This window comes from Acomys minous (genome assembly GCF_964271855.1).
Source record: "Acomys minous genome assembly, chromosome: 3".
Classification (NCBI taxonomy): Eukaryota; Metazoa; Chordata; class Mammalia; order Rodentia; family Muridae; genus Acomys; species Acomys minous.
Window position 1 is genome coordinate 136,899,138 of NC_140485.1, and position 22,363 is coordinate 136,921,500.

The following is a 22,363-nucleotide window of genomic DNA, read 5'->3' on the forward strand; positions in this document are numbered from 1 at the left end:
TTAAAGGCGTGCGCCACCACCGCCCAGCCTCACTGTACTTCTTGTACACACACTTGACAGCCACCAACTAGGGGCCAGGTTGCATGCATCTCCTCCCAGAGGAGTCTGGCTCCCCTCTGAGGCCCACACACTTTGTTCCCACATCACTGGCAGGAAGAAGTTTGCCAGTTCCTGAGTCTTCTGTTTTACTGTTCAGGTGTTAGAGGCCTTCAGAAGCGCTTTGCTCCTCCAGGGCCCGTGGGTGTTGAGCACACCTGACCTAACTAATCTGAGAGGTAGCCATGTTCCTAAGGCAGCAACAGAAAGTCTAAGCCAAGCACTGCTCCTATCGCTGCCCAGCATAGCTGGTATTAGCCACTTCCTTCTCTGAGTGGCAGCAGCCTCCTCCTCCTCCTCCTCCTCCTCCTCCTCCTCCTCCTCCTCCTTTCCTTCCTCCTCTTCTTCCTCCTCCTTCTCCTCTTCTGTTTTTGTTTTATTCTTGGGAATTTCATATAATATGTTTTAATCATATTCAATATCCTCCTCCAGCTCTTCCTGTTGACACCTGCTCTTTGTAACAAAGCTGGAGCCATTTTGTATGCAGTCTTCATTTTTATTTATAAGGTGAAATTAAGTTCAAGAGACCCTTCCAAAAGGTCAAGTTAACCTCCTAGAAGTAGTTATTTACAACTGACATCAGGAGACCCTTCCAGAAGGTCAAGTTAACCTTTCATAGCTTACCATGACTCCGTGGTGTCATAATTCATACTCTATTAGACGTGGCTGCACTCTGGTTGCTCTCTAAAAGACCCTAGCCACTGCCTCACTTACCAATCAGCTTAAAGGTTAGCTGATAATACTAAGTCTAATTAGCCAAAATGTAATGCTGCCCTCCCTTTGCCTTCCGCACTTGCTTTTTCTACAAAAGAAAGCCTGCTGTGAGAGAGGACCAGTGTTAAAGTTTGACTCCCAAGTCCACTGTGTCTCTCTGATCATGACCGGTCTTGGTATGTGCATTCAATAAAGCATCCACACCTGACTGAGCTCAGTGTCTGAGGGGTTTATGTGACTATTCTTGGACTATTCCATTCCTGGATTCTCCTCACCCCCATAGTCATCCGACTTCATGTTCTCTCCGTGGCCCTCTCTTAAAAAACAAAAACAAAAACTTGGAGACCAGTTTGTGTTAGCTGGCTATCTTCCCTGGAGTGTAGCCAATACAGCAAATGCCAGTCCATTGAAGAAAAGTGACTTGCCCTCACCCAGGCACAATCAAATGCCAACAGGCCCTTGGTTAAGGGTGGAACCTTATGTTCACACACACATACCCCATGCTGGGATTTTGTCTGGTTGGAGCTCGTGTCTACTTTGGCTACTTTAAGATAACAGTGAGGTCCTTTGTTCCCACAGAAAGGGGCTATGAAGGTACACCATGGCCTCAGGTAGTCCCCTAACCTCTGAGGAGACAGCTGGATGATCTGAGTCTCGGTCTGTCTTCTCCATCCAGACTCAGAGAAGAACAGGAGCTAAAGGTGGGCTGACAGGCAAGTGGAGGCTGGGTGTCAGTGACAAGACTGGGTTCAGAAGGATCCGAGGTGGCCCCAGAAAGATCACTATGTGTCATTGTCGATGTCTGAGATGCCACAAATGCCATGGCCTTGACTCTGGTTCAGTGAGTCAACAGACATGCTTCCATTTACGGCTCTGCCCTGGGGTCCGAGGTAAAGAAAGGGAATGTTCGCACTCCATCTGGGTATGTCTGGAAAGGAACCTGAGGCTGTTAGCAAATGCTTTCTCTTTCTCATGCTCGTCTGTCACCCGCTGCCCCAGTAGGGAGTACTTTTCTGAATTAAGCGTCCTTCTAAGTCCCAGGGTGTTGACTGACATAAAGAGCATTAGTTTTATCTCTCTCTGCTTTTATTCTCTTTTATGAAGATTTTGTATCAATTACCTATTAGCAAAAAGAAAAAGGAAGGAAAGAAGGAAGGGAGAAAGAAAGAAAGAAAGAAAGAAAGAAAGAAAGAAAGGAAGGAAGGAAGAAGTCTAAAAGCTAGGAGTCCAGCTGAGTCTAGCCAAGTCCTGAGTTCTTGCCATGTGACTGCAAGCAAAGCTCAAATTACATCAGATTCATGAGCAGCTTGATAGCTCCCAAACCACGGGATGAAGCAATCTTGCATGATGTTTTTGTTTTCCAAGCTGAGTTTCCCAAACAGACAATGAGAGCTACCCTCGTGACGAGATCGGTGGGCCTGGGAACCAAGCTCTCGGGGAGACGCTGATGCTCCAGGGAGAAAGAGAAACTGCGTTTGTCCTGAAAAATAGATCCTCCAAGTCAACAGAGCACCCAGCCATCCTGTTAAAAAAAAAAAAAAAAAAGAAGTTGAGCACGATGCTGGGGCCCTCCCTACTCCAACCCTCCCGCACTGTCTCTGCAATACTCTGCATCATCCTGTAACTTGCTCTTTAATGAACTTCCTTCATAGTTTCTGTCCCAATCATAGGCACAAAGCTCCTGCCCTTTAATCCAAACCTCAGGGATCAGTGGGTGAGAAAGCAAGAGGCCAAAATGTGAAGCTAACGCTTGTGAGGGATGCCAAGTGTGAGGCAACTGCCCCAAGACAAAAGCTGCCAGATTATTGTAGCCTCTCTCATTTGTAAATACAAAGCACCTATATCAAGTGAGCATGATCGAGTATGCTATTCACATATATGGAAATGTCACAAGGAGGTCCAGTATACCGTACACTTTATATTTGCTGACACAAGTCTTTTTCAAGAGTCCTGTGTTCACCGTCCAGAGACAAGGATGATAGCTCAAAACTGTTCTTACTGGCCTGAGGCCACACAGCTGGATGTCAGGCCTGGGCTCCCACCCATGTTCCTTCTGTGCTCCTGAGAGTGTGATGGAGAAGCCACTAGTAAGAGAAGCAGCCATGGCCTTGTACTAAGAAATAAGGAAAGGCTTTTAGTGTGGCGTGTGCACTTTGAAACTATTCAGGCTAGCACGGATTGCTAGAGAGTTTTATTGCCCCACCCCACACCCGCCTCCTTAATGCATTCCATTCTAAATTCAATGCCCTGGAAGATACTGAATAGACAGGACAAAATCCATTAGGCTCGTTGATTTATGGCTTTTCAGCATTTCGAAGGAGCAGCTCTCGTTGTGAAATTGGTTGCACACAACAGCCCCTTTTAGCAACGTCTGGTATTGCCAGTAGGTGATTTATGCCTTGCTCCCCTGATTGCTTCTTTCTGAAAAAAAAAAAGACAGGGGAAACATTTGTTCGAAGCAAATGCAGTGCCCAGTGTCTTCGCGACCCCTTGCTCAGCAGTCTCATGGCTTACCCCCGTGGGCCCATAGGTTCTGCACTTGCCAGGCTTCCTCCTACCGACTGGCCTTCAACAGCTGTGGCATCTGGCTTGAGGTCACCCACAGCTCTATGTGTATCCTCTGGAGCCTAGGAAAGAGAAGCTGCTGGGCTTCCGTGGGAGCCAGCTAGGGTCACTTCTCACTTCTCATCTGATGATGACAGTTCAGTGGGAGTGGCCTGTCTCTGGTCAGCGTGTGCACCCCACTCTGCCTTTCCTCCTGAGAGAGGAAGCTAGAACTAACCCCCTCTCCTACCCCAAGCAACTCCTCAGAACTGCTGCAGTCTCGCTCCCTGGATCAGAAGCACGCAAAAGAAAGCAAGCTTATGACTTAGCCAGCTTTGTTTTGTGTGCATTGGTGGAGCCCGCAGCTGTGGAGCACGTGGACCAGCATGGAGGCAGTGGTTATTCTTGCTACAGGAGCTATTGGGAAAGCCCCCCGCCTTTTTTTAAATCACTCCAGATATGATGGTAGCCCCTCGAGCCATAGAGCTGTGGCCGGGAAATGAGTGATTCAGGTGGTGAAGAGACACACCGGGAGGGAGCAGCTCTTAAGCCCATTTGTTTTTGTCCCAGAAGCCAAAGGTTGTGAGATATATCCTCCCATGAGACCTAGGGGTAAAGTCGTAGTTGGCCAGGTGCAGAAACTTCCAGAATAAAAGCACCTAATTACACAAAAATATCTGCCACCTGGAATGAGATTTTTGTAATGATCGTAAGGTGTCTGTATAATGATAATGAGGTCTCTACTTCCACCATACTGCCTCCCCCAAACTCAGCAATAACAGACCCCGGTATCTGACTGTCCTGCCTTGTACAGCTTTGTGGCACTTCTGAATTTTATCCTCTTTCTCATTCCCTGAGGCATTTCTTTTTAAAGATCTATTTATTTATTACACACACAATGTTCTGCCTGCATGCATGCCTGCACACCAGAAGAGGGCACCACATCTCTTTACAAATGGCTGTGAGCCAGCATGTGGTTGCTGGGAATTGAACTCGGGACCTCTGGAAGAGCAGACAGTGCTCTTAACCGCTGAGCCATCTCTCCAGCCCCTCCCTGAGGCATTTCTACAGGTTTTGCAAGATGTGCCCCGCCTCCCGCGGGGTCCTCCTTAGTCCACTTCCTAGAGTGTGGAGTGTGTCTCAGTTCCTGCCATAGCTCAAGCATGAGTCTGGACCTGGATTATCACAGCATGGGTCAGGAACAGCCTGTGGCCTCTCTGCGCTAGGAGGCAGACAGACACACCAAGATTCCCGGGAAGACACTGTCTCCCCCTTGGGAAGTGTGTTGTGTCCTCAGCTCTAAGACTGAGGACACTGTGGTCATCATGAAGGAAGCCTTCTGAAGAAAGATGCTGAGCCTCCAAGAGGAAGAGGGGAAAGACGGGAGAATGTGGGATTTTAAAGATATCAGCGGACGTTTATCAGCCACACCAAAGCTGCCCTTGTCCGGGTCCCTGGGAAGGGGAGTCAGGAACCCCTAGGGCAGGAGGTCTGATTATGCTCTGTGACAACAATTAGACCACTCCTAACTAGAGTGACCCATGACACATGGTCCAATCCCAGCCACTCTGAAGAGTACAAAGGATACCGCCGACAGACGATTGCTGCTGGTTCCAGGCTGGGCAAAGTGACCTTCACCGGTGGGAGCCACAGCTCTCTTTCTCTGAATGAGTCACCTTTGACAGAAGGGGAAAGGAATAGGCTCTCCTGACTCAGGCTCTTCTGGGATGCTCTGTTCAAGCTGGGGTCAAACAGATAGGTTTCTAACCCTGGGTCTGACAGCTTCCTGCTCTGCCTGAAGCCTTACAGAAGCCCTCTTGCCTAGGACAAGTCTGAGCATCATGTGCTTGGCTCCAGAGCTTCCTTGGCCTCGTGCTCACTCTGTGGACTGATCTTTCCTACCTCTCCCCCTGATCCCGACCCCCACTCACCCATGTCTGTTCAATGCTCATCTGTGGGCAACCCATCTGGTGCCCCTCCAGCCTCCATCCTGATGTGGCCCTTCACCCTAGAACCTCTAGATACAGTTCCTCCCTGCCCTCCATCTCTTGGTTCCTTGGTGTGAGGACACTTGAGCAGGGATGTGTCCGCTGTCCGGTCAGCCATAGCACCTATGCACTGCGAGTGGGAGTTAGCACACGTTTTCCCAAAAGGGCACTTCAGAATCCACATTTTTCTTTCAAGTTCTAGAACATTGTACTGTGACGTAGCACAGTGAGCTGCCTACCATGCACGAAGCACTGGGTTCGATCCCCAGTGTTTCTTAAACCAGGTGAGGGGGTGCATGCCTGTAAATCTCAGCCCTTGGGATGTGGGCCCAGGAGGATCAGAAATGCAAGGTCCTTCTCAGCAACATAGTGGGTTTCGAAGACAGCTTTGGTTACTCAAAACTCTCATCTGTATAAGAAAACAAATGATAAGATATGGTAGCAGTCCCCAAAGGCCCCTCTTGCAAGTTCTAAGTGTTTCCTGCTCGGGTAAGTAGAGCCTTTCCACACTTTCCAGGACAGATCCGTTTTCCCCCGTGGATCCTTTGCAACATAAGAACAGCATTTTTTTTATAGGTCCCTGATAGGCCTTCAGTGTCAAACACAACTTGCCAGGGGAAGGTAGTCTTGTCCAGATCCCTTCCAGCCTTGAATCTGACATGATGCAACTATTCTTGCCTCAAGAGGAACAGATTTCGGATGGTATTTTTCATCCTAAACCCTAAGCTGCCGGAGTAACTCCTCCTCCTCTGTGCTAGCCAAAGGTCAGCTGGGCCTCTCCAGTAATTACCTTTTCCTCTTTTGGTTGGCATCCACTGAGGTGAAAATTGCTTCTTTTGTTAGCTCAGCCTGCTAACCAGCTCCCTACCCACAATTCCTGTCCTCGTAAGTGCTCCAGACAAAAGTTGAGTGCAACCCCTTGTTCTAGCTCGCCTGCGTCTGTGGTCACCAACGATGCTAAGTCTGTAATTATCTTTGTTGCAGATTCACTCTCCCTGTTCAGCTAACTGGGGGTTGACTCCTGTCAGCTCCCCCGCAGGGCTGTTTTGCCCTCTTAGGTAGCAGCTCCGCACTGGTTCTCTTTGCCTTTAGTCACCGTGTGAGACAGGGAGGGCATGAAGAACTAAAACCTCAGAGGAGGAATAAAACTCCGGTCATGCTGCAGGCAGTGGCTGCTCACCTGTTCTCACTTGGTTTGAAGTCATGACAAGGTGTGACAAGGTGACTACAATGGGTCCTTTGTACCAGAAGTCACACCCACACAATTCCCATAAAATTCAGTCCTTGGAAACGTTCACTTGGAGCCGGTTTTCTTCAGTAGGACAACAAGAGCTACACAGTGTGTTACCCGCACCTTCGTGCTCTGCCTTACTAATTCCCAGAAGACAGCTGAACTTCTGCAGCTCACCCCAGGCCCTGGCTTCTCAGTTCCCTCTCATCTGTTTTCACTGCCCTACTTTATATATACTTCGGTATTTTTAGCCACCTCAAAACTCTTTGTCAAGAAGACAGGGAACAGATGATTTTTTTAAAATCTGATATTCAAAGTTCCCTTAATCTTGTGAAACCACATTCTCTTAAGACAGTACTTCAAAATCCACATTTAAAAAAAAATAGTAATAATCCCCGAGCCTGATAGCGAGGACCCACACCGTGAGCTAATCGCCGTGAGCTAATCTGTTAAAGCCAGTTCTGCAGCAAATTCAGTTTTTCATTTAACTTCTCTCAGTTCCAGATCCTACCTTCCTGCATTAAATCTGTTATTCGGGTTCAGCCCTTGGAGCTTTCCCCCCAAGGACCAAGAAAGCCAGCCTCGCTGAGACACCTGGCAGGTCACCACTCAGCATGCGAGACCTTGTTCCTAACACAAGTGAAAAGCAAGGCCACCTCAGCCTTGGAATGTTTCTCATCACCCGGGGACAAGGGCCGGAGGGGAAATCCCCCACCATCAGAAATGGTGTGACTCACACTCTGACACCAAATGTGTAGGCTTATACATCACATCAACCAATTCCTAAACTCCTCAGACACTCCTTGATGAGGAGCAACTACATGAGAGATACAGAGGGCAAGATGGGGTGGAGAGGGCTGGAAGATGGGGACACACATCTTCTGTACACTTTCTGAGTGTTCCAACCAACCTGAAAACTTCCCGGCCCCATCTTCTAGAAGTTTCTATGGAGGATCCATGAGGGCGTGGCTAACTGAACCATGGCTATTGGTGTTTAGCTCATTGTCCAGTTCCTCCCGCCTTCCCAAGGGTCCAGAGAGGAGCTGAAAGTTGCAATCTCTTGTCAAATGGTCTCTCTGGAGATCTGTCCTGTCTTGAAGCTGTGGAGAAGCCCCTAAGCCCAAGAGTTCTCCCAGCAGACCCAGAGTTCTCCTACCACTCAGAGAATACCAAGGAGTTCTCTGTTAGGAGCCTGAGGCGAAGGCACAAATGTGTATTTTATCGTCACACTTGGGGACAAGTGCAGAACCTGCTCATCACACCTCAGTAGGTACAGCCTTTCCTTAGACTGAGAGGCCAACACTCATTACATCCTACCATTCGCCATCAGGGTTGCTCTGTTTTAGAGTGGCAATGGATAAACATATTGCTGGAGAAGAAAAAAAAACAGATAGGGCATGTTGATGCCACATTGTGGATGGGCACTTCATGGAGACAGTGTTCTGTATTTCATCATTTATAGTATGCCAGCATCTTATAATTAGTACCTGTGTGATGTGTATTTGCTAGAAAAGTGATCATGTTAGCCCACAGAAATAGTCATCAGCTCTCACTCAGCAAACAATGAGCATCTTTGATACCCTCCCGCAGTATTCAGGATCCCAACAACTGTCCTGTGAAATGGCCTGAGTTTAAATGTCTTGGCTGTACACCTGCCACCTCTGTATTCGTGTGTGTGTGTGTGTGTGTGTGTGTGTGTGTAGGTGTAGCTGGACTGTGCTACATTGTGGGTTCTTCTTTTTCCCACCTTTTACCCCTCAGGTTTCACGTCCTAACACTAGATAGGAGAGAAACAAGGATAGAGGGGAGAAAGGAATTAGGAAAATTCCTGAGTCTAAATGCTTAACTTTTGTTTCTTCTTGATCATGGCTACTAGCAAACTGTAAGCAACCTCCCTAAATGGCATACAATGACCGACCTCCTATCGGAGCTCTATCATTTACATAAATATAATATTATTATAATATTATATAAACTCTCTGAAAAGTTCCCCGAATTCCAAACATCCCAGAAACTATCTGCAGCTGGTAAAAACACGCTTCTGCTAGAGCACGAGGTAAATCACAGTCAGCTGCTACAGACAGTCCAGAGCAGCCCCATATCCCCACACCTGGGATTAAAACCATAACACATTCTTATAATATTCCTGTGTCTTTAAAGAAACCAAAGTTCCAGAATTCTCACTTGTGTGTGTGTGTGTGTGTGTGTGTGTTGTAGGTGTATATCATGAGGATGTATGGACATGTGTGTGTTTCTGTATGGAATAGGTTCACATTCATGTATGTGTATGCACATATATGTGCAGGTACATATGTGTGGTCATGCATATGGCGCCTAGGGGCTGATGTCATGTATCTTCCTTGATTGCTATTCTTTTTTAGTTTTGTTTTTTCAAGACAGGGCTTCTCTGTATAGCCTTGGCTGTCCTGGAACTCACTTTGTAGACCAAGCTGGCCTCGAACTCACAGCGATCTGCCTGCCTCTGCCTCCCCAGTGCTGGGATTAAAGGCATGCGCCACCACGCCCAGCTTCCTTACCTATTCTCTCATTGAACCTGGAGTTCATGAATTCACCCAGACTGGCTGCTCAGTGAGCTCCAGGGATCCACGAGACTCCAACCCCCAGCTGTAGGGCTACAGATCAGTGTCACAGTTTTAAACACGGATACTCGGGATCCGCATGCTTGCAAGGCAGGCTGTCTCCTCAACACAGTCATTATGGCACAGTCCGAGCTGCGTTATTTTCAGACCTATCTCCTTAAATGCATGATCCTGGGCAAGTCAACCTCCTTGCTACCCTGTTAGTTTCCTTATCTTTACAATGAGGAGCTCCAGTGTGGGTTACCCACAAATGCCCACAGTGGTTTTCCTCCCTGCATCTATTTCGTGGGCAGCGCCCTCCCACACGGCCTCTGATCTTAGCCATATACTTTATTTGAACAATACAAAGGAAAGAGAGATGTAGGAAATGGACCATCGGACTTTCTCTCTTGCTGCCTTAAAATGCCAAGCACCCTTTATAAGCAAAACACCACACCCTTTTTAAGATTTTGTAAAAATTTTTTAACAATGTGTACATGTATCTATAGGAGGCGTGTCCTCATGTGAGTGCAAGTACGGGCCGAATCCAGAAAAGAATCCCAGATATCCTGGAACCATTGCTACAAGTAGTGGTGAGCTGAACTTGAGCCAAGAGTGGTGCATGCTTAACTGTTATCTCTCCAGCCCAGAAAAACGTTCATCCAGCCAAAGGGGGAGCAGCTATGTGGAGAGAAGCCCCCATCATCCCAGCCACCTCACTGAGACCAGCATAAAGCAGCCACACAAAGGGCTGGAGAGATAGCTCAGAGGTTAAGGGCACTGACTGCTCCTCCAAAGGTCCTGAGTTCAATTCCCAGCAACCACATGGTGGCTCACAACCATCTATAATATGATCTCATGCCGTCTTCTGTCCTGCAGGTGTACATGCAGGCAGAACACTTTCTATACCCCAGGCCAGGGCTGTCAGAAGGCTTTACCTTGGGCGCTATCCAACCAACCAGGGGCAAAACAGGCCATCCCAACCACCCCAGAGCCTCCTTGGGGGCCTTGGAGATTCTCTGAAGTTGTTCTGACAGATGACCGCTCTCTCTACGCCTTGAGCATCCTCCTTCCTGAGGGGACTTGGAACATTTCCCAAACCTCGGATGATCATGGCTAACCTTGAGATGCATCATTTGTAGGCAATGGTAGTTTCCAGGCTCCTACAGTGATGTAGAAAAGTTGCAAGGGTTGCCCCTCTGCGATCGCAGGTGGAAATGCCTCCTAGTTGACTTAAGAAACCTTTGTACGGACGAGCTTGTTCGTGCAGGCGCTCTCCTTGGCTTACAGACCTGCACATGTGATCAGACACCATGGAGGGTGTCTGAATTTTTTCTTAGGCTAAAAAAGGGACAGGCCACACATCCCAAGTCTCCCCTGGCAAGCACTTAATGGTTCATATTTCTTTTTTTTTTATTTACTTATTTGTTTATTTATTGGTTTTCCTTTTTTCATTAACTTATTTATTTAATCAATTTACAGCCTGATCATAGCTCCCTCTCTCCTCTCCTTCCATTTCTCTCTCCTCTTTTCCTCAGAGGAGAGGTGACACCCCTCCTCAAGGGTACCAAACCACCCTGGCACATCAAGTCACTAAGTACATCCTTTCCCACTGAGACCAGACAAGGCAGGCTAGCTTTGGGAAAGGGATCCTAAGAAAGGCAACAGAGTCAGAGACAGCCCCTACTCCCATTGTTAAGGAACCCACATGATGGCCAAGCTGCACATCTGCTACATATGTGTAGGGGGCCTAGGTCCAGCCCATGCATGCTCTTTGGCTGGTGGTTCAGTCTCTGTGAGCCTCCATGGGTCCAGGTTAGCTTACTCTATAGGTCTTCTTGTGATTTTCTTGACCTCTTCAGCTCCCTCAATCCTTCCTCCCACTGTTCCACAAGACTCCCCAGGCTCCAATTGTTTGGCTGTGGGTTTCTGCGTCTGTTTCCATCAGCTTCTGGATGAAGCCTCTCAGAAGACAGTTACACTAGTCTGTAAGCACACCAGGGTATCATTAATAGTGTCAGGGGTTGGCTCTCTCCCATGGGGTGGTGCTCAAGTTGGGCCGGTCATTTTTTGTCATTCCCTCTATCTCTGCTCTACCTTTATTCCTACATTAGGGAGGACAACTTTTAGGTCGAAGGTTTTATGGGTGGGTTAGTGTCCCCCTCCCTTTACTGGAAGTCCTGCCTGGCTACAGGAAGTGGCAACTTCAGGCTCCATATCCCCTGCGGGTAGGAGTCTTAGCTATGGTCAATCCCACAGGTAATGGTTCCTACTCCTAAAGGGTAGTTGGAATAAATATCCCAGAAGGCTTAGCTCCAAGGCTGTCTCAGCTGGAACAGTGACATCGTAAGCCCAGCAGTGTGCACTATCTCTTTAGGAAATATTCCAAATCAGTGGACATCCATAGGGAACAGAGAGACTCTTATTCAGTTTATACGATGACAGCACAATGGTTATCTTCCATGCTAAGAACAGTAATTCAAATAACAATGCAAAACCATAGCAACGGTCATAGTAATGACCACGACATACATACACAGTGACAACTTAAAGGTCCCTACCAAACTATGGCTGGGCGTATGGCTCAGTTGGCAGAGTGCTTGCCTTGCATCCACAAGACCTGGGTTCAATCCCCAGCACTGAATGAACCAGGCATAGTGGTATACGTCTATAATCCCAGCACTCAGCAAGTGGAGGCAGGAGGATCAGAACATCAAGGCTATCCTTAGCTACATCGCAAACTTGGGGCTTGCCTGGGCTACACGAGAAACTGGCTCTAATAGTCATAACCAATGGATAATAAATGCATCAATGATATCTCTACTTGGTTACTTCCTGGGGTCAAGATAATGTTTGCTTGGGGGTTTACATGCATGTCTGCATGTCATTTATCTGCACTCTACCATGACATCATAGTTCTTTCACTGAGCATGTGCAACCTGCACTAGTGGAGAGAACCCCATTTAAAAAATATTTGCCGTAGCCAGGCGGTGGTGGCGCACGCCTTTAATCCCAGCACTCGGGAGGCAGAGGCAGGCGGATCGCTGTGAGTTCGAGGCCAGCCTGGTCTACAAAGTGAGTCCAGGACAGCTAAGGCTACACAGAGAAACCCTGTCTCGAAAAAAAAAAAAAAAAAAAAATTTGCCGTATTGTATTTTATCTGAAGGAGACATTTGGCACCCTTAAACAGGATGTCTGATGGAGGCTAAGATATTCCCTGCTGAGTGTCTGAGACCTGCCAGGAAGTAGGGGCTGGCCTGTGATAAAGCCAACAAGAGTCTGGTCAAGTGGGGCTAGAGAGGTCACAAGTTGGTTACTAGAATCCTTCAACCCTGGCATCGTGACAGTTGGGAGGTTGTCCATGAGCACCCAGAAAGGGGGCAGAAACCAGAGAACAGGAGCCTGGAATGTATTGAGAGATTGAAGGCCAGTCCAGAAGTGCCTCTGCCAGCCCTCTCATAAAGCCTGGCCTCCATGGGAGGCTAATCATGCCGTGCTTTAGGTAGAGCACCAGACCTCAGCTTCCAACCTCCTGTTGGACAGGAAACAACAAAGTTTAGCCAGAAAGCATACTGTGCCCATGAAGTTGTGCCATTAAACCTTTCATTCCCCTGGTGTCAACATGAGAGCATAGCATTGAAAATACACATTCTGGTGTGTGGAGGTCAAATGCCCTGGCCACACACACCTTATTTTACAACTCCAGGGGCGCCTTCTCCCTAACTTCTTGATTCTCCACAGAGCTTACCATGCCCATTAGAAGCTGACTCAGCACACTTCAGTGGCCCGGCATCCAGCGGGGAACCTCTGAGAAAACATGGGGCAATTTGGAAAAGGTCACGAGCCTTTGAAGGAGCTATAGGTCAGAGGTCCTGGCTCTTCCGCTAGCTGTGTGACCTTGCAAATGTTACTTTGTGTGTTTGTTTGTTTTGAAATCAGAGTCATAGCACAATGGACCCATTCATTTCATGATTCTTAAACTTGGAAATTTTAAGGAGTCACCTGCGAGTCCTGGTCCTCAGACCTATCGTTGGGTTGCCTAGACCTGAGCGTGAAGAGTCTGCACCATTAGCCATCACTCAGGCATTTCTGATGTAAAAGACTCACTGACTGCACACGAAGCATGGACACTATTACCCACAGCTGTCCCTGTTGTCACCGTGTTGTAGCCGGGGGAGACATGAGCAGGGTGTCCATCCCATGCAATGAGACGATTCGTCTTTTTTTTTTTTTTTAACTATAATTACCTGTATTTCATTAAACATATTGCAGTCTGCAGTCTGAGGTATACCAAGATCTGTTGGCAAATGACAGGTTGCAATGCACTCCCCTTGCATAGCTCCACCAGGTGGGAGACCTAGAATGGGGAAGGCCGGCCCGGAAGTTAAAAGCCATCTACTTCAGCCTTTGGGGCCGAATAAGACTATATCGTAGGTACCAAAGCATCCTGCTGACAGAAGACCCTCTCTCCAACCTGCAGGTGGGATTAGTGAGCAGTCAGCTCACCTGGCCCCATCATCCTGTCCTTCCAAATGACCCTATGTCCAAGGAAAAGTGGGTTTTCAGAAAAGCAACGTTGGGCCCCTGCCTTTCCCTCTTCCTACCCTCACCCAGTGGCTCAGGGCTTGGATGATAGTCCCTAGAGGGTGCCCCACTATTTATTTCCTATCTCCAGCCTCCGCGTCCCCAGCAGTAATGCCGGTGCTGAAATGTCTGCTGCTGTTATTTGTTGCAAAACTAGCGCAGAAAACACTTTGCAGAGGCTGTGGTGTGGAACGAGAGAGCAGCAAAGAGGAAAGGCACCGAAGGCAGCAGAAAGGCACCGAAGGCAGCAGAAAGGCACCGAAGGCAGCAGAAAGGCACCGAAGGCAGCGTGTGAGATTGAGAAGGGCCTTGGGGAGAACGCCTGACGTGAAAGGTGGGGTGGGGCTCACTGAGGAGTTATTGCCACTTGAGAGCATGGTGGGAAGTCAGGCTTGGTGACAAAGCCATCTGTGGTCAGCTGGATGGCCGGCACTGGGCTCCTCCTGCCAACCTGAGAAAGACACCCCTGCAGTCGGGATCATGCAGAGGTGCAGTCAGATGAGAGGGATTAGCTGTTCTTTTCCAAAAAGACAAAGTAAAATGTAATGAGATGAGAGGGGAGGGGAGGGGAGGGGAGGGGAGGGGAGGGGAGGGGAGGACCTTTGGCTAAAAGAGCAGTGGGTCCCACACCTGGCAGGTTTCCAGAACCACTAAAGTCAAATCTGCCTCCCTTCCCCAGCAGTATGCTATGGGACCTGGCTATTACTGGTTTCGTGTGTGTGTGTGTGTGTGTGTGTGTGTGTGTGTGTGTGTGTGTGTGTATGTGTGTGTGTGTGTGTATATGTATGTGTATGCATGTGTGTCTGTGTCCCTGTGTGCACATATGTGTATGTGTGTGTATACAAGCATGTGTGCCTGTGTCTTTGTCTCTGTGTGTGTGCATGTGCGTCTGTGTGTGACTATGTATCTGTGCATGTGTACGCGCATGTGTGTATGCATGCCTTGTGTCTGTATGTGTGTCTGTGTGCATGCATGGTGTGTGTTTCTATGTGTATGTGTAGGTGGTTTGTGTGTCTCTGTGTGGTGTGCATATGTGGTGTGTGTACATGTATCTGTGTCTCTCTGTGTATGTCTCTGTATGTATATGTGTGTATGTATGTGTTTGTGAATAAGTGTGCACATGTGTGTTCAGATGAGTGTGCAGATGTACATGTTCACATGGAGACCAAAGGTCAGTGTTGGGGATCTTCCTCCATTGTTTTTTTGTTTTTAAGATACATTTTCTCACTGAACCTGAAGCTCTGCAGTTGAGCTAGAATGACTGGCCAGAAGACACAGTAGGAGTCCACTGTGTCTGTGTCCCCAGTGCTGTGGTTACGGGCAGAGGCTGTGCCAGCTTTTTCTGTGGGCTCCGAGGCCTGAACCCAGATGGCCACACTTATGCAGGAAGCACCGTACTCATTGAGCCATCTCCCTAACACCCTGCAAAGTCAACTTAAACTGGATTTTTCTAGGGTTTTTAAGCCTGTCATTCCTCAAAGTGTTCCTCAAAGCTATCTGCTTCAATTATACATTTAAGGACTTAAATTTAAAACTCAAAAAGATTTTTTAAAGATTTAGTTATAAATCTTTTTAAAGCTTGAACTGAATGGGTGGTCAGGAGAACTAAATGGTGTGTTAAATATAAAGCCACTAATATAATTCCTGAAGCAAAGTAAGTGTTTAATTTCGATGACAGCACCCATTTTTCTGAGATGATCCTGCTTGCTCCTGGAGGCCCTCAGTAGTCGAGTGGCTGAGCAGGGACTGGACCACCCACCCTCTGGCTTCAAGCCTGTGTGCACAGCAGCCTGTTCCCCTGAACTCATTTGATTCTAGTGGCTCATGTCACTCCTTAATGTACCAGTGCACTTTCCAGCTCGGAGCACCAATATACCTTTAAGATGCGACTCAATAGGATACGTCATAGAATGCACAAGACACTTGAATCCAGAGTCTTGGGGAGGTTTTCAGTTACCGTGATGGGCACCAGAGCCAAAAGCAACTTAGGAAGGAAGGGGTTTGTTTCATACTGCAATTCTCGGGTCACACTCCATGACTGAGGAAAGTCAGGTCAGGAACTCAAGGTGAGAGCCTGGAGGCAAGAACCACAGCCAAAGCCACGAGGAAGTGTAGCTTATTGGCTTGTTCCTTCTGGCTTATTCAATTTGCTTTCTTGCACACCTCAGGACCGCCTGCCCAGGGAGGACACTACCCACACCGGGCTGGACCCTCCCAAGTCAATCATTAATGAAGGAAATAGGCTACAGACCTGCCTACAGGCCCGACTCATGGAGGCATCTACTCAGTTGAGGTTTCCCTCTTCTCAGATGACTCCAGATCTATCAAGTTGACAAAACAAAATTAACCGACACACCGACTACTGACATCCAGTTAGGTGAGGACAAGATCCTGAAAAAAGCTGGCCCATGTTCCATTTTCCAATGCGTACTGAGTACATCTGACGCCCTCCCCATAGAGCCCTTCCTCCTGACACCCTGACTCCTCACTCTACCACTGAGGCACCCTGGGAGATGCACCTCCTGGCTCCTGGAAGCAGTGGCCCAGAGCTGCCCACCGAAGCACCCCATTCCCCTCGGTCCTCATGAGGTTACCGACAGGAGTGATGGCGGCATTTCCTGGCTCATCAAACTCAGTCTTTCTGACCTCAGGGAGAATAATGAACTTGGCAATGAGCCAAACTGACTGGCGTAGGCAAAAAAAGTGAACGAGTTGCCCTGTCAGGCAGGACAATAGTCATCACTCCCTAGTTTCCCCCATTGTGCAAGCTATGTGCTTTAGACAAGCCATGAGTCTCCCTGTGGCCCTGCTCACATCGCCTGCAAACCGGAAAGGAAGTGCCTACAAGTTATTGCATGAGTGATAGACTAAGTGGGGCAGAGAGGAAATTGTGTTTGTCAAGAGCCTGGTATACAGCAGGTGCCCCATTAGTGCCAGCAGTCGGAAATCAATTAGAGCTGTTGTCTGGCCACACCAGATCTCTGGACTTTTCTTCATTCTCTTCTCTTCCGTCTAAACTTAATGATCTTCTTTATAGGCGTAGACCCCTTTCCTGGTAGTAAATAATACCCTGGCTCCCTCTAGCATATGCTGAGCCAAGAAAAGATGACTTAACCTTCACAGGCCCGCTTGATTTTAATCCAGGAAAAGTTGGCTAGGAAAGTCTGGCATTGCCACTCTGCCTGGGATAACGTCAGCTTTAAGCCTCACTTTCCTTGGACCAGGGAAAAACAAACCATTAGAAGATCACATAGTTTTCTTCTGTCGTGAAGTTAAAGTAAAGACGGCGCCATAAAAGACTTACTTTAAAGAGTAGAAATGTCTGTGTTATGGTTTAAATGTGAGATGCCCCCCTCAGCTCATGTTTTTGAACACTTAGTCCCCAAAACTGCACTGTTTGCGAAGTTGTGGGACCTGTGGGAGGTAGGTCCTCACTGGAGGGAGTTGGTCACTTGGGAGGGATCTTACGATTTTTACAGTCCAGCAGCTTCCTGGTCTTGACTATACATACAATTTAACTAGTGTCTCATGCCACCATGCCTTCCCTGCCTCTGTGTGTCCCCTCCAACTGCAAATCAAAACAAACCCTTCCTCCTGCCAGGCCTGTCAGGACTCTATATTCTACAGGATGCTGGGCATAAAGTAGTTAACAAGTCATGGCCCGGACTTCCTGTTTCCAGCAGGTAGATGTCTTATCTCTTGAAACTTCCAGTGTCAGGGGGCCATGTGTCTTCCCAGTAGAGCATTCTGTTGTCAGAAAGTTATTCTTGCTGCCAGTCAAGACCAACAGACGCCCTCCCAGCATTAGCCCAGGGAGGAGGACTCAGACCCAGGAGGGGCACCTAGATGGAAAGAGAGGAAGAGCCCTCTCCTGCTGGCACAAGGTGAGTGGCAGACCCCTGCTGTCTCATAGGTAGGACAGTGTCTTAATTACTCTTCTGTGGCTGTAAAGAGAGACCAAGACCAAGGCAACTCTTATCAAAGAAAACATTTAATTGGGGCCTTGCTTCAAGTTTTAGAGAGTTAGCCCATGGTCATTAGGGTAGCCAGGCAAAAATGGTGCTGGCGCAGTAGCTAGGAGCTTCAGATCCCAACCCTCAGGCAGCAGGCAGAAAGAGAGAGAGGGGGGGGGGAGAGAGAGAGGGGGGGGGGGAGAGAGAGAGATTCATTCATTGAGCCTGGCATGGGCTTTTGAAGCCTTAAAGCCCGCTCCCACTAACAATTCCTCCAACAAGTTCACATTTCCTAATCTCTCCCAAACAGCCACACTAACTGGTGACCAAGCACTCAAACACAGGAGCCTATGGGGGCTTTAAACCACCTCACGTGGTATGAGAATAGCATAAAGAAAGGTAGGCATGCAGAGCCGGGCGTGGTGGCGCACGCCTTTAATCCCAGCACTCGGGAGGCAGAGTCAAGTGGATGGCTATGAGTTCGAAGCCAGCCTGGTCTACAAAGTGAGTTTAGGACAGCCAAGGCTACACAGGGAAACCCTGTCTTGAAAAACAAAACAAAACAAAAGTTAGGCATGCAGGTGGACAGGATAGAAGAGAAAGCTGAGAGGTAAGCCTGTGCATGTATATATTTGGTCAGCTGACCTTTAACAAGAATATACAACAGGGAAGAGACATGCAGCAACAAATGGTATCAGGAAAGCTTTATGGTAACAAGCAAAATAATAAAATTGCACCCTTATCTTAAATCACTGTACCAAAAAAAAAAGGGGGGGGGGGTTCAAAATGGGCTGAAGACTTAAACGTAAGATACAAGTCTGCAAAACTCCGGTAAGAAAACGTGAAGAGACAGGGCTAGAGAGATGGCTCCGCAGGTACAGTCATTTACTGTTCTTGGAGAAGACTCAGGTTCCGTTCCCAGGGTCTACACGGCAGCTCGCAACCATCTGCAATCCCGTTCCAGGAGTCCGACACTCACTTCCGGCTTTGGCAGGCACTTCCGGCTTTGGCAGGCACTGCATGCATACACGTGGTACACATACACACATGCAGATGCAAAAACTCACGCGGATAAAATAAAAGCAAATAAATCTTTAAAACAAACAAAAAAACGTAGAGGAAAAAGCTTTATAGCGTTGTACTTAGCTATGATCTCATGCATGCGGAAACAAGAGCAAAAGCAGACAAGAAATGGGACCTCATCTTTCTACAAAGCTGCTGCACAGCCAAGGAAAAAACAATGGCGTGGGGAGGCGGCCTACTGAATAAGAGACTGTATTTTCAACCCATAGATCTGAGAAGGGATTAATAGCCAAACTATATAAAGGCCTCCTGCAATTCAACAGCAAAAATAAAAGGCTTAATAACAATTTTAAGACGGGCAAAGGGGGACGGGAGAATTGGCTCAGTGCTCAGGAAGAGTAACAGTTTAATTCTCAGCAACCACACAGCAGCTCCAGCTCACCTGTTAACTACAGTTCCAGGTGATCCAGTGCCCTCTTCTGGTCTCCACGGGTACTGCATACACGTAGTTCACAGACCCTCATACAGGCAGAACCTCCATACCTGTAAATTTTCTTTAAAATGGGCCAAAGACTTGCTATTGACCTTCCTCCAAGGAAAATATTTACTGACCAACAGGTATATAAAGACATTCAACATTACTCGCCATCAGGAAAATGTAAATTGAAACTACAATGACATATCATATTGCACATGTTCAAATGGATGGTTTTTTTTTAATTAGTCAGTGTTGAAAGGGCTGTAGGGAAATCAGAGCCTTTGTACACGGTTGGTAAAGGTGCAAAGTGACACAGCCAGTTTTTCTTCAAGAAAATAAAATTTGAATTACCATAGGATTTAGCAACCTGGTATTTACTTGAGGGACTTGAGAGCCGAGTCTCAGGTGCATTAGTACTCCCGTGCTCACGGCAGTGTTATTCACAATAGGCAAGCTGCGGAAAGCGTCTAAATGTCAGGTGGGAGGCTGGAGGCAGAACTTGTGTACACACGGATAATGGAGTACTCCAGCCCTGGGGAGAAAGCCTGCAATGTGAGACAACAGAGACGAACCTTGAGGCCATCGAGAGAGGTAAAATTAGCTCAATACACAGAAAGACAAATGCTGTATGATTCTGTTTACATGATGTATCTAAAATGGTCGGACTCTCGGAAAATGAGAACAGCATGGTTTGTCACCAGAGGTGAAGGGCACGGACAGAGTTGTTTTTCCAATAGGGATCTAGTTGCAGTGACACGTGCTGTCCAGTGTAGTTAAGACTGTGAACTTGATGACGCAAGAAGATGGCTTTTGTGTTGGGTGCCGAGAAAGGCAGCAGTCTATGAAGAAGGCTGTATGCGTTACTTTTTGTTGCTGCAGCAAAACACCATGACCACAAGTGACTTATGAAAGAAGTTTTTTGCCTTATGGTTCCAGAGGGAGAGAGTCTACAATGTAGGGAAGGTGTTTATGTCATCAGCAGGGGGCCGAACAGGAAACACATGTGGAGCGAGCAAACAGGAAGTGGGCCAATAAGCTCTAAGCCACCCCCTGTGACATGCTTCCACTAACAAGGGTCCACATCCTAAAGGTTCCAGAACTCTCCAAACCACTCCCAATAAGGAACCAAAAGTGCCACCAGCTAGGACCACATACTCAAATACCTAAGCCTATGAGGACATTATTTTTTTTTTCTCAAACCACCATGGTGGGTAGTTGTGAGCTGTAATATTCCAATCCTTTACTTTTTTTTTTTTTTTTGCTTTCCTGTGAGCTGTCTCCCCTCACCATCGCTAGGTAGTCGCCACATCCCAAGATGAGAAACAACCATAACCAAGTCCTTAGTAGAACTAGGCACTGTCTTTGCTAAGGGCCAGAAGCCATCTTTGCAGCTACCAAGGTCCCTCTAATGGCTCCATGGCCAGAGATGAGCCCATTTTATTCCTACACCTGCCACGCCCACACTAGCAGTGCTCAGACTCATTAACACTCTGTGTTGAGGGCAGGTGTGGAAATTTCAACAAAGAGAGTCAGTCTGAACCACAATGAGGAAATCAGGGTGGCCTTTAGGAACCCACGAAACAGCTCTGTGCTTATTTAACACCTCTGGTTTTGAGACAACACCGTGCTTTCGTGCTACCGGGGCTATACACACAGTACAGGGCATATGAAAGGAACACACGTTCGCGGGGAGAAGAGGATCTTACCACATCAAGCTCAGCCTTGTACCTTTGGGTCTTGAAGCAGAATCTCTAAGTTGGGGCTACCCCTCTGACACTTCACTGTCAAGGAAGGCATCAAATGCCGGCGCTGGAACAGGGGGAGGAGAAGGGAGCCGTGCGAGCAGACTGACACACTGCTGGAGGCATCCTCTGAAACAAAAAAGCCAAGTATGTGACTAAGGTGACCCCTGCCAACCTCCCAACCAAGCTCCTAGCCCCCCACACACACACACACCACCCCCACACCACCCCCGCCATGCCCTGATATCTAACAGGAAGCATACACACACTAGACCAACAGCTCTCCAGTCAGAGTTTCCAGGAAACTATTTCAGGAGGTGAAAGCATTTCCGGAAGGAGCAACAATCTCAAGCAAAGGAAGTGCTACCCAGCGCAGGAAGTCCTGGCGGGGAAGCTGTTGTCCAGGACAGATGACCCCGGCATCCTGAAGGAAGCTAGCTGCCAACCGTCTCGAGCTCCGTGCCTGCTGCTCCGAAAAGAAGGTCAAGGGAGTCACCTTGCCTTATTGTGAACTTCAGAATCCAAGTTAGAAGACTTCAAATTTGGCTAAAATAACTGTTTGGAAGGAAGATATCTGAGCAATGCCATTACTATCCTCAGGGCTTCCCAGAGGCCCTACGAGGGTCTGTCTGTCTAATGCCCTAAAGAGTCAGGAGGGAGTCGCACCATGGGAAGTGACCCACTGGGTTTCTTCTCTCTGATTACTGGCAAGGCCGGAAGAGAGGGTTTGCCCGCACATCCATCGATGCAGAAGGGCTCAGCTCTGCCTAAAGCCAAAGAGCAGCCGCTTCAGCGTCACTCAAAGTTTCTGCCTGTAATATTTAAAATGGTGTCTGTGTCCACGACAATATTCTTGCTACCCCAAGAGAATTCTCCAGAACATTCAAGGTACCCCATTTCTCTGGACAGGACATAATTTAGATATGAAGTTGACATGAACCCTAGCCTTGATGCCCAAGATGTAGGATAAAGTCTAATGGGGGGGGGGGTTTCCTGGGAAGGAGCAAGGTGAGAAAACTTTAATCCCAGCACTCGGGAGGCAGAGGCAGGTGGATCTCTGAATCTGAGGCCACTCCAGCCACCCTGGTCTACAAAGTGTGTTCCGGGACAGCCAACGCTAACCAGAGAAACCCTGTATGGAAAAAAAAAAAAAAAAGAAAGAAAAAGAAAAAAGAAAAACAAGCTCAGTCTATGAGTCACACCCACCAGATTTTTTTTCCTATGAAACTAGACTTTGTTTCAAGTGTGACGTTTGAGATGAGATATAACATCAGCTGACTGAGGAGACTGTCGCCAACAGCCACAAATGACCACGGTGAATGTCCAGCTGCCAAGGCAAGTTGTGTTGTCCCTGTTGGTGTGATTAAAAGAGTTACCTCAGAAAGCATGTGTCTCTGTCCTCCACAAATCACGGAGCACCACAGAATTGCA

General features: G+C 47.8%; 1 long non-coding RNA gene across 2 annotated transcripts; it reads right to left on the reverse strand.

The window, feature by feature from the left end:
- Window positions 1-19,367: 19,367 nt before the first annotated feature.
- Window positions 19,368-21,649, reverse strand: LOC311594270. 2 transcript variants are annotated; one of them, XR_014778015.1, is made up of 3 exons: window positions 21,198-21,649; window positions 20,919-21,061; window positions 19,368-19,735 (listed from the first exon to the last, which is right to left on the reverse strand). It is a non-coding gene; the product is annotated as an uncharacterized lncRNA (long non-coding RNA). The 2 variants fall into 2 exon arrangements; XR_014778016.1 differs by having other exon boundaries at window positions 20,897-21,061.
- Between the last annotated feature and the right edge of the window lie 714 nt (window positions 21,650-22,363).